Here is a 15,337-nt window from a genome sequence, read left to right on the forward strand (position 1 = left end):
ATGTTCTAATTTTCCTTTGTATTGGCATTTCAAGGGATTTTGTTTTTTAATTTGACTTTTAAGAAACCTTGATAACTTCAGTGATATCCCATGAAGATAATATAAACAACTGTAATGGAAAATGAAAAGATGATAATAGCAACCAACACTGTGATATTTCTTGTCATTGTTCTTTTCTATTTAGGATAGTAACAAACCCCATATTAATTTGACTTTTTGAACTTTGGCCTTTACTTTGGTGGAAGAAGTTCCTTTCACTTTGCTTATTATCTGTTTGCAATTAAAAACAATGAATGGGGGCTTCCCTCGTGGTGCAGTGGTTGAGAGTCCGCCTGCCGATGCAGGGACGCGGGTTCGTGCCCCGGTCCGGGAAGATCCCACATGCCGCGGAGCTGCTGGGCCCGCGAGCCATGGCCGCTGAGCCTGAGCGTCCGGAGCCTGTGCTTCGCAACGGGAGAGGCCACAACAGTGAGAGGCCCGCGTACTGAAAACAAAACAAAACAAAACAATTAATGACCATACTTTGATATGATCATCTTAGAGTTGTATAGAAGGAGGATAGTTATGCAACTATTTATATATCTGTGGGTTCAAGAAAGTTTAAAGGCTTGATATTTGAATCCTGTGGAATGTAGCCTCCTTTCCCAGAGGGAAATGAACATATACATGTACTAACTGTAGTTTAAAATAAAGCAACACCTGTTCGTAGAGGCACCTTCTATTCCAGGCATGTTTAGGTATAGGGAAGGGGAACAAGAGCTATAAAACATAATTCTTGTCTATAAGGAGTTTACAGTTTAGGGGAGTTGAGGACACTCAATGACTCAACGAGGATGAGCCTGATGCAGGTGGCTACAAGGTCACCCTTGGATAAAGTCTGCTTTAGGAAAGACCAGCTTACTCTTATTCTGTTAAACTCTTCAATGCGGTGTCCAATAAACCTGAATATCAAGCTCAAACGCCACTTTAGAAATGTTTCCAGGGGGGTAACAGCCAAGAAGTTAATATGATTCCTACACACTTAACACAACTCACCAGAGGTCTTGAATTCGGTGAGCGTATTAAGCTCCTTTAAGAAAGATCACCATTTAAATTTCGAATGCTAAGTTCTAAGAGAATGAAGTAAGTAATAAGTGATATCAGGTTCAGAGGTGGAAGAGAAAAGAGGTCTCCCCTTGAGTAGAACATTTTGTTGGATTCTCCAAAGTGGCAAACAATAAGGAGAACACTAACCAGCTAAGACTCTGAAGAAGTTGAGAATTAAGATGAAAGCCTAAGATGGAGGTCAAAATGTCCCCTAGATTTAAGGATACACTTAGGCTGAAAGGGAAACTATTGAAAAAGATGTAGAAAATGCTAAGTATTTCACAAAAAATTTATTAGAACTAATAAAACTTAGCAAAATTTGTTTGCAGAATATGAAATCAACATATACGCATCACTTGCATTTCTGCACATTAACAATGAACAATCCGGAAAAGAAATTAGGAGAACAGTTCCATTTACAATAGCATCAAAAAGAATAAAATACTTAGGAATAAGCTTAACCAAAGACATGAAAGACTTGTACACTGAAAACTACAGCATTATTGAAAGAAACTAAGGAAAACATAAATAAATGGGAAGACATCCCATGCTCATGAACTATTGTTAAAATGTCCATATTACACAAAGCTACCTACAGATTTAATGCAATGTCTATCAAAATACCCTATTTTTGCAGAAATAGAAGAAACGACTCCAAAATTGTTATGTAACCACAAAGGACCCTCAACAACCAAAGCAAACATGAAGACCTCACACTCTCTTTTGAAATGAAGTTTTCTTGTTATTGTGGGTTATAAATCCAAAGTCCTAAAAGTCCATAAATTATCCTCCTAAATTTACATTTTGGTTCATTTTCAGTGACAGGCCTTTCTGTGCCTGAGTGGCAGTGAGGGCTGCTTCAATATCTGTAGCTTGGACTTCTGTCACTGACATGGTGTGGGTATCTCAGAGCCTTGGCTCTTTTACCAGTCGATCAAGTCCCGCATGAACCATGCTCAGAAGGGCCCCACGCTTATTGGTTTCATTGGTGCTATTGCTGTCTTGAAATTCTTAATGATTTTATCTTTGAACTTACGTTCTGTAAGTAAAATTTATAGGACAATAAAATAAACACATGAGCAGAGGAGACATGTGCAATATGTGTGTCTGCCACCATTCCTCCTGCCCCATTCACATCTAGTTTTCATCCTGCTTATGGTGTGCTTTCCATGACATGCTTATTTGGCACCCATTTGGAGTCCTACTGAGTTCCACCAGAATTCTGTGCTACTGCTCATATCCAAGACTAAGTGAAGGTGTTAACAGCTCTGGGAGGCCATGCTTTCCATTTGAATCTGAACTTACTTCTAACACAGAAAGAAAGCAGTTGTTTTTTAAAAAACAAGAATATCCAAGGAATCTTATCATATCCTTTCTTACTCGTGTTACTTCCCAATGTTAGCCAAACACTTCTGCTGAAAAAGATGACATATATGAAAAACAGAAGAGAGAACAACCCATAGATCCCATTTAGGGCTCACCCTAATCTAGTATGATGTCATCTTATCTCGATTCTATCTGAAAAAAGAATTTACTTGGGCACATTCACAGGTTCCAGGTGAACATGAATTTGGGGAGGACACTATGCACCCCAGTGCAAATACTTTCAACAACACTTTTTCTTTGCAGTTTGAACAAGAGGCACTATATTTTCATTTTGCACTGGAGCCCACACATTATGTCACTTTTTACTTTTAGAGCCCATGTTGGAAAATGGGGTTTCATGAGACAGCCAAGTGAGTCTGTCAAGTGAATTCTAGAATTATCCAGACTTACCAACACTTTGTTGCAGCAAGTTGGTTCCAGGCAAACCCATGTGAAAGGGGCATGTCCACAATGGAGCAGAGAACTTTTGTCTCTCTATCACCAGACTCACTCCCAAGATGAAGGAAAGAAGAGCTTAGCAAAGCATGGCCAGTTATTCTTCCCAACTTTGCCAGTCAAGTAGGTCACCTCACCTAGCCAGTGTCAGTGAGTATAAGAGCAGGGAGGTTAAAAGTTATACTACTCAAATTCCCTTCACATGCTGGTACCATTAGGAACGAGAAGGGAAATTGTCACTAATGCTTCCCTGTTTCACTAATGTTTCCCTGTTTTTTTCAATCTCAACCCACTCAACTATGCCGTTAAGCCTGTAATTAACGGAATATGGCTCTCCCTTCAGGACAAAGAAAAGACCTTTATCGGGACAGTCCTGCTCGCACTTTTATGGGGCTACTTGTTTGAGTGGCTTCTGGGAACTGCTGGTGGACGACTTAGAGTTTCATCCCAGAAGTCTCTGATATGGGTGAGAAATTGCTTTAATTTAAATTAACTCCATGGCTACTCATATCCAATGATCAGAAACAACTGTTTGTTCTACCAGCCATCCACAGCACAGCTAACCATAGAAAGTTGATGAGGTTAAGTGACAAACTAAGATTAAATACATAAAAGCATCCAGTAATACAATTCAGAAATCATAGAAATGTTGCAAATTTGAAAGTACACCTCTGCCAGTATCAAATTCTTCACAGAGAAATTAAAAGGGCACACATTAAACGCTCTTATGAGTTAAGGTCCCAAAGTATTAAAGCCCAATTTTGAAATCAAGTTTCCTTGTTACTGTAGGTTAAAAATCCAAAGTCCTAAATGTCCATAAACCATCCTCCCAGATGTACATTTGGTTCATTCTCAGTGACAGGGCTTTCATTGCCTGAATAGGACTGAGGGCTCCTTCAGTATCTGTAGCTTGGACTTCTGTCACTGACACGGGTGTGGGTCTCTCAGGGCCTTGGCTGTTTTATCAGTTTATCAAGTTTCTCATGAACCATGCTTTTAAAGAGTCTAAGGAGTTACTAAGATACAATTTGATTTTACAGCACTATCCCCAAAATTTAAAAACAATCTCAAAAGCAAGCCAATGCCCCACTCCAAGAAGACAGAAACTAGGCACATGTTTGTTCCCAGAATCCAGTACAGAATTTGACCAAAGAACAAAGCAGAAACTCAATGGCATTTGAGAGAAAGATAAAGTCTCTTTCATTTTAACCTCACTAGGATGTCCATTAGTCTATGCCATTTAACTGAAATTTCTGACTTGCGAACTTCGAACCAGGAGGAATCTTTGAAGCCTGACGTTGAGTTGTCACTATGAATTTGCCACGTGCAGTGCACAGCCCTGAGCATCTGTCACACATGGACTCTTGAGTTATCCTTCCTCTTTGATGACCTTGTGGTTCACACTGCAGTACTGAACTGATTACGGATTATGTCAAGTGACATTACACCTCCAGTTCTGATGCGTAGATTTGACAGTCCTATGCCGCCATGGCCATTTTCACTGCCTCCTGCTATGGAACTGCATAGACCAAAGGCGGCTGCCTTTAAGAGAACATTTCTTTCTCCAGCATAATTGACAAATCCAGTGTCAGCTTGGGTCCACATGTAAAGGGAGTCACTTCAGCCTATGGTAGACCATATGTGTCAATGCTGACAAGTTCTACAAGACATGTTTTCCTTACAACTGAGTCTTTGTCTCAGTCAAGCCTGCTTGAGAAAAACTGTACCTGAAGAGTAAGGCAAGGTGGACGGCTGCCTGAGACTTTCCTGCCCTGTAAACTCCTGCACACTCTCAAGTCAAGTGCCAGGTAAAGATCTCTGTATACTAAAGACCCTCCAGGTGCCTTATTCATTCCGCTCCAGGTATTGCTCAGTCACCTGCAACTCCCTAACGCCCCTTTTCTTTATGTCAGACCTTTACTTAAGTGACTCGAAAGAAACAGCCACTCTCCCACACCATAAGCTGCAGCCATCAGCCAAAATCAAAGTATCTTATGGCTGGTTGGATGGGTGGCCCCCAAAAGGATATATCCATGTCCTAATCCTTGACTGTTACCTCATTTGAAAAAAAACAGTTTTGCAAATGTCGTTAAGGATCTTGAGATGGGATTTCCATCCTATATTATCTGGATGGGTCTAAATAGAATGACAGTTGTCCTTATTATACAAGAAGGGCAGAGGGACATTTGAGACAGACAAAAGAGAAGATACAGACACAGAAAGGGGGTGATGTGAAGACAGAGACAAAAACTGAGTGATGTGGCTTCAAGCCAAGGAAGATGGCAACCACCAGAACCTGAAAGAGGCAAGGGATAGAATCTCCCCTAGAGCATCTGTAGGGAGAGCAGCCTTGCTGACACCTTGATGTCGCACTTCTGGCCTCTACAACTGTGAGATAGTAAATTTCTCTTGTGTTAAGCCTCCAAGTTTATTAGTCTCCCAGCAAGCACGGGACACTTATACAGCATGCATTAAACCTTTTCTAGGCTTCAGCAGTTTACTGCACAAACCTAAATATTTTCAAACAGTCAAAGGTCTCAAAATCCCACCATACATTAAAATCCAAGGCACTAGGCTACCTTCCTTGGCAGTAACAAAATATCTTCCACAAGGACAGTTTGCTCTCTAAAATGTCTGCTCCTTTCTTTTTATTTCTCAGTGTTCCCAGGTAATGCACCAAGTGTTAGGGTTTTTTAATTACCTTCCAGCAAGTACAATGCCTTAATTCCATTTGGTTTGGAATAAATTAGGAAACAAGATAAAAGCGAAAAGATGGAGGGCCGAATATTCCTGTTACTGTTGATAGCCCTGGCTTGAGAATCCAGTTTCAATGAAATGATCATATAACAGAACTCCAGAATTGGGCAGATTTACTAACTAGTAATACACAGAATGAGAGAAACAGAAGACACTCACTCACACTCTCAAGGGAGAGAACAGAATTAGTCAAGGCAAGCATGCTCACTTAATTCTTTTCAAGATTTCTATATAAGTCACTTGATCACCCTGGGGCAGAGTCAGTAAAGAAGCAGGGCTGAAATGACCCTAAGAGCTCTCTTGACAGGACTGAAACAGCAGCAGCAGGAAAGGAACATTCCCTCACTCCTCACCACCACCACACCCAGGAGTAAAAAATGATCATCCACATTGACAATGTAAATCAGAAACTATGCTAACTCTGATTCACTCTTAGTATACCAACAGCTAATCAGGAGCCTTCTGCAAAAACATCTTGATTAGTTGCTAATACAAACTCTTTAGAAGCAGACCCCTCCACATGCCTCAAAGGGAATGTGCAGATGTGTATGCTTCAGGATTTTCTCACGAAGACCCCACACAGCCTTGTGCTCCAGGGGTGTGAGAAAGTGGTAATGTTGCAGAAGGAAAAACTTGCACTTTGCGTGGAAGCCTGACGGGAGTTTTTTCCAGGGCAGCTTTCAGGGCGAACGTTGACCGTTTACTGGAAGCGTTTGGAAGGCGGAGTCTTTAGTGTTACCTGCTTAGACGGGTTCCTCTTCCACGAGGAGTAGCGCTTGCTTCCTGGGTAGTGCAGGCAGAGTCTAGTGGCAGACCCCTTTCCTTAGGTGGAGGGTCAAATGGAAGTCAAGTGCGAGGTGAGCCCTGTTAAAGGGACAGCAGTGCGAATTAAGAAGAGGCATGCCCTTGAAACATGCCCTCGTGCCAGCGTACACGGTGGATTCATCTAGAGTGAAGGCTGTGTGAAATGTGTGTCGTCCTAGCTTCTCTCTGTAGACCATGGGTGAGTCTCCTGAGTGCCAGACCTCAGAAATGTCACCCATTGTATCGATTCGGCCTTTGAAACTCCTTGGTCTCTTTGGAATAAGGCTACAGTCCCTCTGCAAGGCCTATGCCGCAACGGTTTCCGCACGTTAGTTTACAGCTGCCTTCAGGTAAGGGAGCCAACGGTGAGTTGCCTAGAAATCGTTGCCACTGCCTGAAACGATCCGTATTCCGACTAGAAATACTTTCGTCTTGTCAAATTGAGGGAAAAGGAATTCCGCCTATTTTGTACTCTCTGCCCAAGAGTGCACACCAGAGGGCGCAGTGTGTTAGAACGGTTGCAGAGCTCTGCCCTAATCCTCTTCCTCTTCAGCCGAATGATGAGAAGCGCTCAGCTTAGTATCCTAGTGTGACTAGAGTCGACCCCCTTTAAGTTTGTTTGAGAGGCTGGTGTCCAACTGCTAAAACATACGTGCGTTTTCCCAGGCATAAGGAGGGAACCCCTATCTTAAAAGACATAGGGGTCAGAAACTTAGGAATCACCATCACTGACAGCTATTTCTCCCTCACCCTCATCCTCAACCCACCACCAGTGCTAACAATGATACTGCCTACATACCTCTAGAATCTGTCCACATCTTTCCACCAAAATGACCACCATACCCTGGTCCAAGCCACCATTATGCCCAATTTCTACAAAAGTCTCCTATCTTGTTTCCTTGCTTCCACTCTTTCTCCCTGCAGTGTATTCTCCACTCAGTAGCAAAATGATAGGTTGAAAATGCAATTGGGTATGTTCCACACACTCACCTTCAACAAAAAAAGTTCAATGTTTTTCTATTACTCTTAAATTCTGAAACCTTAAACATAAGCCTGCAAGATCGAGCTGCTGCCCACACTTGTAGCTCCATTATAATCACGTGCTCCCCCAACAGCCCCACCTTCCTGGCCAGTTCCTCCAGCACAGCATATGCTTTCCTCTTATAGGGTCTTCTGCTATTCCTTATGCTCAGAAATCTGTCCCCAACGTCCCTATCTGGTTAATACCTACTCAACCTTCAGATATCAGCTGAAACATCCCTAAATAAACCTTCTCTAATCTCCGTGATGAGATCAAATCCTCCCTAAAATATGTTCTCATGGTACCATGTTCCTCTCCTTGGCACTTGTCAGAGATGTAATTCTACATGCAGTGTATGATTCTTGAATATCTATTCCTTCTCTGGACAGTTAGAATTCACAAAGGGGAGGTCAAGTCTCTTCACTCAAAATTTCACAAGTCTTGTTGCTAGCACTCAGCACAGTTCTTAAACATAACACATGCTCAGTAAGTATTTCCTGCATGAACAACCATAAATTGGTACAGTGTAGCAACGTACACAAAATCATAAGGGCATCAACTCTTTGATGCAGAAGTCCCATTCTGAGTGAAGTTAACTGAGACAAAGCATATATATGCAAAGGTGTTCACACAGCAATGTTCATTACTTTGACGTTTTATAATATCATAAACTTCAGACTTTTATGTGTTCATCAGTGAGCAAAGGAACAATGCAGCCTTAAAAAAAATAAGCAAATGGGACCTAATGAAACTTAAAAGCTTTTGCATAGCAAAGGAAAGTATAAACAAGACGAAAAGACAACCCTCAGAATGGGAGAAAATGTTTGCAAACGAATCGACAAAGGATTAATCTCCAAAATATATAAATAGGTCATGCAGCTCATTATTAAAAAAACAAACAACCCTATCAAAAAATGGGCAGAAGACCTAAATAGACATTTCTCCAAAGAAGACATACAGATGGCCAAGAGGCACATGAAAAGCTGCTCAACATCACTAATCATCACTCAACATCCTGCTGCACTTGATTCTTTTATCATAATTAACCCACTTAGAGTCACTACACTGTGTGTTTTTTTATTTGTTGGTTCTTGATGAATACTCTGTCATATTAAGCCTCCTGTTTTTAGCGTACAGAGAATGTTCACCGAAACTGACTGCTGCATGTTGTCAGATAACCTTTTAACATCTGCCAGTTTGGTCCTGTATTTTATTCGCTTTCATTTATTAATTAAGTTGTTGTATCAATGTAAATAATTATATTAATAGATTTTCTAAAGTCGCGTTATCCTTGCATCCTTGGAATAACGCCTTTTTGTAGTCCTGGTGTATATCATTCTTTAATAATTATTGATTAGATGTGCTGATATTTTCTTAGGATTTTTATATCTATATTTGTAAAGCGAAATTGGACCTTTTCTGCAAAACCTTGATTTTCTTTTCTTTTTATTTACAAATGACTCGAATTTTGTTGTTTTTTAGATATTTGATTGATGTAGAAGGCATGTGGGCAGATGATGCAATTGGATGTAAGTATAAGCGTTGTCACTACTTTTCTCTTTATATAAAATTTGAAGGTAGAAGTGTAGGGGAATTTCTCAAATTTTGGACAAAGAGAAAAGTTTGTAATTCATTTGTTCTGACATAAGATAACCTTTAACCAAAAGTTTTGAAAGGGATGTATCTGGAAATAGCGAGATATAACAGCCTGAATACTTGGTCAGTGGATTTCAGCATTTTTTTCTTTTTAAAATTTATTTAATTAATTACTTTATTTTTGATATTATATCCACTGCACCACCAAGGAAGTCCCTTTTTCTTCCTTCCTTCCTTCCTTCCTTCCTTCCTTCCTTCCTTCCTTCCTTCCTTCCTTTAAAGCTCCAAGTCATTTAAAATATATGACTTCTTACTAAAAATCTCCAGTTCATATAACCAATGGGTTTATAACTTCTCCTCTAAAAGTTATATTTCTGGGACTTCCCTGGTGGTCCAGCAGTTAAGACTCTGTGCTTCCAATGCAGCAGGCGTGGGTTCAATCCCTAGTTGGAGAGCTAAGATCCCACATGCTGCGCACCCAAAGAAATTTTTTTTAACAAGTTATATTCCTGTATTATTGAATTTAGTGGTTTAGATTTTCTTTTAATGTTTAGAAGATTTCAATTTATTTACCAGGAACAAACAAAACAAAATGTAAAAATGGTTTTCCTGGAAACTATTTCCATCATTCTCTTCTTCCCTTTCTCCTGCAGACTGGTGTTTTATCCTTACAAGTTCTCCGTCATTCCATAAGAGAGCTGCTCTTCTTCTGGTTTCATAAGAGATGGTGAACAGTGGTAAAACATCCAGTTTACCTAAATTTCTAGAGTACACTTCAGGGAGCGAATGATGGGGTGGGATGTTGGGACAGAGTGAGAGATACAGATTCCGGCGAGACTGAGAGTCATTCACAAAAATTACTGGGCTGTGGTGAGGGGAGAACAAAAATAAATCAGGTTCCTGCTGGTGGACAGGAAGGCAAAATGAAGAAGAATGTTGCGTAGCTGGGCAGTGTAATTAGGCCCATAAGTGCTGTGTCTTCTGATACTAATTATGAACAGAAATCAACTAATAATTACTCATAACATGTAGGTGAACAATCCTTGAGAGCTGAGGCAGAGAGAAGGAAATATGGCATTATACCTTGTCTCTGGTTCATTGAGTTTCCCAGGCTGGATTGTGACCAATCTTGGGTGAAACCATAACTAAATCATTTTTGCTAAGGAGATCAGCCTTTGTGGGGTCCTTTCTCTGCACTCTGTCCAATGATAAAGCCCACTGGTTTATGTCTCCTGGAAAAGAGTTATTTCAAAACAGTGTGTGAAGCACTGATGAAACAGCCATGAGGAACACGTTTCCACATGGCCTCGCACCTCCTTTTCAAAGTGCTTTAAAACTTTTTTCAACCAAAAATCATTAAAAGAAAAGGATTGGGATCAAATCCCGCACAGAGGTAGTGTAAGAAAAAAGAGAATAAGGAGCAGAATAGGATCTCTTCAGACAATAAAATCAAGTTGGAAAAGACAGGTCCACAAAACAGATCAAAACTGTAACCTATTATTTCAAAGTGGGCTAAAAGATGTTAGGAAAAACAATGGAAAAGATGAAAGAACATGAATCGAGGAGGGAATGGGAAGTTATTGTTTAATGGCTCTAGAGTCTCTGTTTAGGATGGTGAAAAAGTTCTGGCAATGGTAAATGCTGATAAATGCCACCTATGGGTGTTTGGTTTTAGTTGATCTTCTTCCATGAAACGGTTTGGAGAGATTCAGAAACTATGCTGCTGCCTCCATCTTTCTGAGGTCCTGCTCAATCTTTAGACATAATTATTTTGAATTTGGATAGTGGTGATGGTCGCACAGCATTGTGAATGTATTTAATGTCACTGAATTGTATACTTGAAAATGGTAGAAATACTAAATTTTGTTTTATGTATATTTTACCATAATAAAAAAAAGATGAACGAACAGCATAAACCAGAATTAGTTAAGATGATAGAACTCAGGACAGAATTCAAAATAAAAGAAAAAACATTCAGAAATGAGGACTAAATTTAAAATAATACAAGAGTGGGGACTTGCCTGGTTGTCCAGTGGTTAAGAATATGCTTTCCAATGGAGGCGATGCAGGTTCAATTTCCAAATCGGAAAAGAAGTAAAGCTGTCACTGTTTGCAGATGACATGATACTATACATAGAGAATCCTAAAGATGCTACCAGAAAACTACTAGAACCAATCAATGAATTTGGTAAAGTAGCAGGTTACAAAATTAATGCACAGAAATTTCTGGCATTCTTATACACTAGTGATGAAAAATCTGAAAGTGAAATTAAGAAAACACTCCCATTTACCACTGCAACTAAAAGAATAAAATATCTAGGAATAAACCTACCTAAGGAGACAAAAAACCTGTATGCGGAAAATTATAAGACACTGATGAAAAAGTTAAAGATGATACAAATAGATGGAGAGATATACCATGCTCTTGGATTGGAAGAATTAACATGGTGAAAATGACTCTACCACCCACAGCAATCTACAGATTCAATGCAACCCCTATCAAACTACCCCTGGCATTTTTCACAGAACTAGAACAAAAAGTTTCACAATTTGTATGGAAACACAAAAGACCCCGAATAGCCAAAGCAATCTTGAGAATGAAAAATGAGGCTTTAGGAATCAGGCTTCCTGACTTCAGACTATACTACAAAGCTACAGTAATCAAGACAGTATGGTACTGGCACAAAAACAGAAATATACATCAATGGAACAGGATAGAAAGCCCAGAGATAAACCCACGCACATATGGTCACCTTACCTTTGATAAAGGAGGCAAGAATATACAGTGGAGAAAATACAGCCTCTTCAATAATTGGTGCTGGGAAAACTGGAGAAGTACATGTAAAAGTATGAAATTAGAACACTCCCTAACACCATACACAAAAATAAACTCAAAATGGATTAAAGACCTAAATGTAAGGCCAGACACCATCAAACTCATAGAGGAAAACATAGGAAGAACACTCTATGACATAGATCACAGCAAGATCCTTTTTGACCCACCTCCTAGAGAAATGGAAATAAAAACAAAAATAAACAAATGGGACCTAATGAAACTTCAAAGCTTTTGCACAGAAAAGGAAACCATAAAGAAGACCAAAAGACAACCCTCAGAATGGGAGAAAATAAAATATTTGCAAATGAATCAACTGACAAAGGATTAATCTCCAAAATTTACAAGCAGCTCATGCAGCTCAATAACAAAAAAACAAACAACCCAATCCAAAAATGGGTAGAAGACCTATATAGACATTTCCCCCTAGAAGCTATACAGATTGCCAACAAACACATGCAACATGGCTCAATATCATTAATCATTAGAGAAATACAAATCAAAACTACAATGAGATATCATCTCACACCGGTCAGATGTGACATCATCAAAAAATCTAGAAACAATAAATGCTGGAGAGGGTGTGGAGAAAAGGGAACACTCTTGTACTGTTGGTGGGAATGTAAATTGCTACAGCCACTATGGAGAACAGTATGGAGGTTCCTTAAAAAACTACAAATAGAACACCCATACAACCCAGCAGTCCCACTACTGGGCATATACCCTGAGAAAACCAAAATCCAAAAAGAGTCATGTACCAAAATATTCATTGCAGCTCTATTTACAATAGCCTGGAGATGGAAACAACCTAAGTGCCCATCATTGGATGAATGGATAAAGAAGATGTGGCACATATATACAATGGAATATTACTCAGCCATAAAAAGAAACGAAATTGAGCTATTTGTAATGAGGTGGATAGACCTAGAGTCTGTCATACAGAGTGAAGTAAGTCAGAAAGAAAAAGACAATTACCATATGCTAACACATATATATGGAATTTAAGAAAAAAAAAAAATGTCATGAAGAACCCAGGGGTAAATCAGGAATAAAGACACAGACCTACTGGAGAACGGACTTGAGAATATGGGGAGGGGGAAAGGTGAGCTGTGACAGGGTGAGAGAGAGTCATGGACATATACGTACTAACAAACGTAAGGTAGATAGCTAGTGGGAAGTAGCCGCATGGCACAGGGATATCGGCTCAGTGCTCTGTGACCGCCTGGAGGGGTGGGATAGGGAGGGTGGGAGGGAGGGAGACGCAAGAGGGAAGAGATACGGGAACATATGTGTATGTATAACTGATTCACTTTGTTATAAAGCAGAAACTAACACACCATTGTAAAGCAATTATACCCCAATAAAGATGTTAAAAAAAAAAACAACTACAAATAGAACGACCATATGACCCAGCAATCCCACTACTGGGCATATACCCTGATAAACCAATCATTCAAAAAGACTCATGTACCAAAATGTTCAATGCAGTTTTATTTACAATAGCCAGGACATGGAAGCAACCTTAGTGTCCATAAACAGGTGAATGGATAAAGAAGATGTGGCACAGGTATACAATGGAATATTCCTCAGCCATAAAAAGAAACGAAACTGAGTTATTTGTAGTGAGGTGGATGGACCAAGAGTCTGTCATACAGAGTGAAGTAAGTCAGAAGCAGAAAAACAAATACTGTATGCTAACACATATATATAGAATCTAAAAAAAAAAAAAAAAAAAAAAGATCATGAAGAACCTAGGGGTAAGATGGGAATAAAGACACAGACGTACTGGACCATAGACTTGAGGATATGGGGAGGGGGAAGTATAAGCTGTGACAAAGTGAGAGAGTGCCATGGACACATATACACCACCAAACGTAAAATAGATAGCTAGTGGAAAGTAGCCGCATCGCACAGAGAGATCAGCTAAGTGGTTTGTGGCCACCTAGAGGGGTGGGATATGGAGGGTGGGAGGGATGGAGACGCAAGAGGAAAGAGATATGGGAACATATATATAAGTATAACTGATTCCTTTGTTATAAAGCAGAAACTAACACACCATTATAAAGCAATTATACTCTAATAAAGATGTAAAAAAAAAACCAAATAAACCAATCCAAAAATGGGCAGAAGACCTAAATAGTCATTTCTCCAAAGAAGATATACGGATTGCCAACAAACACATGAAAGAATGCTCAACATCATTAATCATTAGAGAAATGCAAATCAACACTACAATGAGAAATCAACTCACACCGGTCAGAATGGCCATCATCAAAAAATCTAGAAACAATAAATGCTGTAGAGGGTGTGGAGAAAAGGGAACACTCTAGCACTTTTGGTGGGAATGTAAATTGCTACAGCCACTATGGAGAACAGTATGGAGGTTCCTTAAAAAACTACAAATAGAACACCCATACGATCCAGCAATCCCACTACTGGGCGTATACCCTTAGAAACCCAATAATTCAAAAAGGGTCATGTACCAAAATGTTCATTGCAGCTCTATTTACAATAGCCAGGACATGGAAGCAACCTAAGTGTCCATTAACAGATGAATGGGTAAAGAAGATGTGGCACATATATAAAATGGAATATTCCTCAGCCATAAAAAGAAACGAAACTGAGTTATTTGTAGTGAGGTGGATGGACCAAGAATCTGTCATACAGAGTGAAGTAAGTCAGAAAGAGAAAAACAAACACCATTTGCTAACACAAATCTAAGGAAAAAAATATACATGGAATCTAAGGGGGAAAAAAAGGTCATGAAGAACCTAGGGGTAAGACGGGAATAAAGACACAGACGTACTAGAGCATAGACTTGAGGATATGGGGAGGGGGAAGGGTAAACTGTGACGAAGTGAGAGAGTGGCATGGACATATATACACTACCAAACGTAAAATATCTAGTGGGAAGTAGCCACATAGCACAGGGAGATCAGCTCGGTGGTTTGTGACCACCTAGAGGGGTGGGATAGGGAGGGTGGGAGGTAGGGAGACGCAAGAGGGAAGAGATATGGGAACATATGTGTATGTATAACTGATTCACTTTGTTATAAAGCAGAAACCAACATACCATTGTAAAGCAATTATATTCCAATACAGATGTTAATAAAAATGAAATTAGAAACTAAAAAGTAAAACTGACAAAAAACATTTGTTATTATAAATAACAATGGAAATTAGTATGCTATTATACCCTTAGAACTACTGTAGAACATGCTGTTCTTTGCTGTTCCACTTGTGGCAGGATTCATAGTTTTTCTAACAGGTACAGATCCCTATGCGTGATACTGTGAGGAAATGTTATACTTGAGCTCCACTCTTAACTCTCTCAGGCATTTTTTGGAATTGTCTAAAATGTAAATCCATACTGTCAACCTCCAGCATGATACCAGGCACATAATAGAAACCCAATAAAT

This window comes from Stenella coeruleoalba (genome assembly GCF_951394435.1).
Source record: "Stenella coeruleoalba genome assembly, chromosome: 13".
Taxonomy (NCBI): domain Eukaryota; kingdom Metazoa; phylum Chordata; class Mammalia; order Artiodactyla; family Delphinidae; genus Stenella; species Stenella coeruleoalba.